We start from the raw sequence: 4,975 nt of genomic DNA on the forward strand, positions 1-4,975 counted from the left end.
TTATTGCATAAAGGGGATCTTAGAAGGAAATGGGTTGTGTATTTAAGTTCCTCGAGTTGCATAGATTACAGATTTCCTTTTCCAAGGAATATTTGGAGAGGTCCATTTGTTAGTATTGTTATGAAAGTATGTGTTGGTTCTTAATTCAACTATCAACATTTTTTTCTTGATGCTTGCAACCATATTAGGATAGGAACAATTTAAGTTTGAGGTTGATGGTGTTATTATATAAACATAGCTTTCTTTTGTCTTTGATATTTTCATTGCTCCACATAAATTTAGACAATTTGTTTACAATTATAGATTTTTCTCCTCTAAAATGGTTATATAATCTTGGATGTCCCAAAAGTTTAATTATTGGTCATAGTCCTTTTTTGTCCTTTTTTAAACCTAATATGAATTGGGCACGATTTCACGACAATTATAGGAACCCTATCATGATTAAACTTTTTTAGCAATCTCTTACACTATAACCCCCCCACCCCGCGAAATAAGAAGAAGTATACAACCATTTGATATTTAACTAAATTACTTTAAGTGTAATTTTGATGATAACCTAAAACTATAATAAAGTTACCATGTTTTAACATTCGTTACAACTTGAGTGGGATTAATAGTTAAGGATACATGTTTCCTCGTAACCAGTCATAGGTTTAAATCCGAATGGGGGAAAAGTATGTACACCTTCATAGACTTTAGCAATCAAAATCACAAAGTGAAGGGGGATCCCTTGTCCCACAAAAAGAGGTTTTGTACACCAATTTAATGTCGAACTTTATATTTTGTAAGTTAATTCTATTGATTTTCAACCATATTACATATCAAGAAAGTTATTACAAGCCCTTGGTTTACCTCTAGGGAAACTAGACCAATGGAAATGCATGAGACTCTTTGCCATGAGAGTTTTATGTAAAAATTGCAAGAAATTTGCTACTGCTAATGAAATCGAACTGAAATCAAGAGACACAAATTTATTCTACTATTTTGCAGAAAGGAAAACACACGATAAAAACACATGCAATAACATGCAACCATCAAAACACAAGGAACACAATGATTTTATAGGGGAACCCAACTCAGAAAAACCCCTCTGTTGCTTTGCATTAATTCATATGAGAAAGAGAATCAATTACAATGTCTTGCTTCAACTCTGAAGCACACCCTAGACTATAAAACTCTTCTCCTGCTTCCTGGCCTGCTTTGGCCAACAGTTAGCCAATTCAATCCTCAATCAACCTCCTATTTCCTTGCATAATCCTATAGGAATTAGCTCTTAAAAGATAGAGAAATTCCCTATTTCCTTGCTCAAATCCAAGGGTAATTGATCACATGATCAGTGCAAAAGCACTATACACTCAACAATATAGAATTAATGTGCCTTTTCCAGCCACTCAATTAGGAAATTCGAATTCCATGCATGCTTGGGTCTATTTTTAGCTAATTTACTAGTTAACTGAGAGATCAATGAGTTAACACTAGTCATAACTACTTAACTGACTTTCAATTATCTTAGCTAATGACTAGTGCCCAGTTAACTGAGTTTAACTGATAATAATTCCACTAGATTGCTAGATATTAGCAATCAACTCATGCACAACTCTACTACTAGCCTACAAACTCGAATTTATTGACTTAACTAGTAGACAAGGCCATGTCACTCTAGGTAATTGCAATCCAAGTCATCTTGTTCATGTGGAAAATCATTTTTTTCTCCATTTGACTAAGGCACTATTCAAATGAAGCATTTTCTTGCTACAATTTCAACACTCTCTCTTAGCAAGAAAAGGATTTCGCACAATCCCAATCCCGCTCCAGTGGAATGCATCGTAGGACAAATAACACTACCTCTCATTGTTGTTGTTGCTAATGCAACAACTACAAATGAGAAGCATCCAAAATACCAAATCAATGGTGTCTCTGAGCTGCAAAAGTTTCCTAAGAATCTAACTGCTACTAGAATCTGCACTATCTACTGGGAAATCTGCGTTGTTACTTAGTTTACTACTGAGCCTCTTGCTTTGTTGTCAACACTGGTTTGTGCTCCTCAGTATCTAACTGCTCCAACTGACATTGATCCTCCTGCTACTGAATATTGTGGGCCCCTGTAGCAAGGGTAATGATCCACAAGAAGAGTATATTGCAACTGCTACTCCTCTCCTATGGACCCTGCCCAAATCTTTGCAACTCTGGGACTAAGGCTCTACATCGCCCCACCTCACTCCTGGAGGTATGGCTGCATGCATGGAGAAATCTACCTCTAGCTTGTAGATATTCTTCATTCTAACTCTATTCTGTTTCACTTGTCTATTAGCAATATGCTTTCAGAAAAGATTTTCCCTTACTGAACACCACATCATAATCTTTGTCCTCCAATACAGCTACAAAAATCATTTTTTTCTTTAGTCCATGAATATGGGAGCCTAACTCCCTCTTAAAGGTAACAATACTAATTCCTTTGGTGCTATACCTCCTATCATCTCTAAATTCTATGTGCAATTTGAGATCCTTCTATTCTAGGCTACTGAAGAATTCCTTGTTTCCTGTCATATGATATGAGGCACCAAAATGTAGGTACCACTCACTCCCTCTCGCTGTGCTCGCCATGCAAGCAAAGAGAGTGAAATATAACTCGAATTGATATTTCAGATCATCTCCTCCTGCTCCTTCTGCAGGCTCCTTGTTGGATTTCTTATGCAGACATTTGGTTGCATAATGTCCATATTCATGGCAATGAAAACATTATATTTTGTTAAGGCCCTTATTCTTGTCATTGTTCTGGTTGGATTTTGCCTTGCCTTGGGGCCTTCTTTCCTTTTCCAACTAGAGCATAATATTCTTCCTCATCTACAATGGATGTGGCACCATCTCTCATGTTTCTTATGATCTCCTCCTGAACCAAATTAGACCAAAGTCCCTCCCAATTCGGTAGCTTGTCTCTTCCATTATCTTAATAGTTGTGCCAGGATTTTGGAAGGGCAAGGAGTTCTAAGCTTACAAGTTCAGATGATGGCACATTTTCTCCTACTCCTCCAAGTTCATCTCGAACTTGAGTGAATCTGGAGAGGTATTGTGGAATGGTTTCATTTTTCTGCATTTGAATGCTATTGAGTTTATCTCTCGATGCCAATTTCCTGGCACCACTACTGCTATGGAATAAATCTGTGAGAGTTTTCAACATTTCAAAAGGAGTTTCCTTTCCATGCAAGTTCAAAACCACATGATCTATAACACCCTCTAGAATAATCCTCCTAGCCCTTACTGTGTCTTTCTTCCACTGAGCAAGTGCTTGTGCATCTGATGCTACTGGTTTTGGAATATAAGTTTGTGTATATTCCCATACTCCATTATCAGCCAGGAAAACTTCCACCCTGTGTTTCCAAGCACAAAAATTTGAGGTGCCCTCCAGTTCATACTCCAGCCTCAATCCATTGAAAGAAATTTTACCTGGATCGAAGAGAATCTGCACCAAAAACTCTGCAAATTGAAATTTCTCTGAGAGAAGATCTGGAACAAGGTTTTTCTGTAGTCTTCCAATACTCTGATACCATGTAGAAATTGCAAGAAATTTTCTACTGCTAATGAAATTTAACTAAAATCAAGAGACACAAATTTCTTCTACTATTTTGTGGAAAGGAAAACACACAATAGAAACACATGCAACCATCAAAACACAAGGAACACAATGATTTTACAGGGGAACCCAACTGGGAAAAACCCCTTTACTGCTTACCACTAATTCAAATGAGAAAGAGAATCGAATACAATGTATTGCTTCTACTCTGAAGCACACCATGCACTGTAAAATTATTCTCCTACTTCTTGAACTGCTCTGGCCAGCACTCAACCAATTCAAGCCTTAGCCAACCTCCTATTTCCTTGTGCAATCCTGAGGAATTAAGCTCATAAAAGATAGGGAAATTCCCTATTTCATTGCACAAATCCAAGGGGAATTGATCACTAGCTCAATGCAAAAGCACTGTACATTCAACAATATACAATTATAAATACAAATGTGCCTTTTCCATCCGCTTGATTAGGCAATTCAAATTCCATGCATGATTGGGTATATTTTTAGTTGATTGACTAGTTAACTGAGAGATCAATGAGTCAACAACAGTCATAACTACTCAACTGACCTTCAACTGACTCAACTAATGAATATAGCTCAGTTAATTGAGTTTAACTAACAATAAGTCCACTAGACTGCTAGATCTTAGCAATCAACTCATGCACAACTCTACTTCTAGCCTAAAAATTTGAAATTATTGACTTAACTAGTAGACAAGGCCATGTCACTCTAGCTCACTGCAATCCAAGTCATCTTGCTGATCTGGAAAATCAAATTTTCTCCATTTGACTAAGGCACTGGTCAAATGGAGCTTTTTCTTGCTACATTTTCAACATTTTAAAGTTCAAAATTATACAAAAAATAATAGTGTGATTAAGCCAAAACCTATAATTACTTATAAGACTAACATATTGAGGTTAACTAGCTATAGAGTATTTAGGAAAACTAAAAACTAGAAGATCACATGCATAGGAACTATCATAAAATCTAGGAAGAAATAGAGGGTTCCACTTGATTTGGTAGCATGAAGGTGCTTGTCTTGTCACGTGGGGGATGAAGGACATAACATTTCCTCTCCATTTATTACATGATACGACGACGACCTTAACTCCCATTTACTTATAACTTCTCTATCATCCCATCCCAAAAAATACAATGGCTAACTTAACTATAACCTTAAATTAGATTATTATTATTATTATTGCACCGATAAATACTCTACAACCCAATATGGCAAAGATGTTGTAAAACATTGTGTAATGTTATGTTGACTTGGTGAAGTTATTTAAAATAAAAATTAAATTTTAAAAAATAATTAATACTTGATATAATAATTAAATAAAATATAAAAAATCTCATATACATATAGGGACAATAAAACAAACCAAAACCCTCGGGATATGGGAT

Source organism: Pinus tabuliformis, chromosome 9 (genome assembly GCF_031772625.1).
Source record: "Pinus tabuliformis cultivar Carrire ecotype Pingquan chromosome 9, CPIR1, whole genome shotgun sequence".
Taxonomy (NCBI): Eukaryota; Viridiplantae; Streptophyta; class Pinopsida; order Pinales; family Pinaceae; genus Pinus; species Pinus tabuliformis.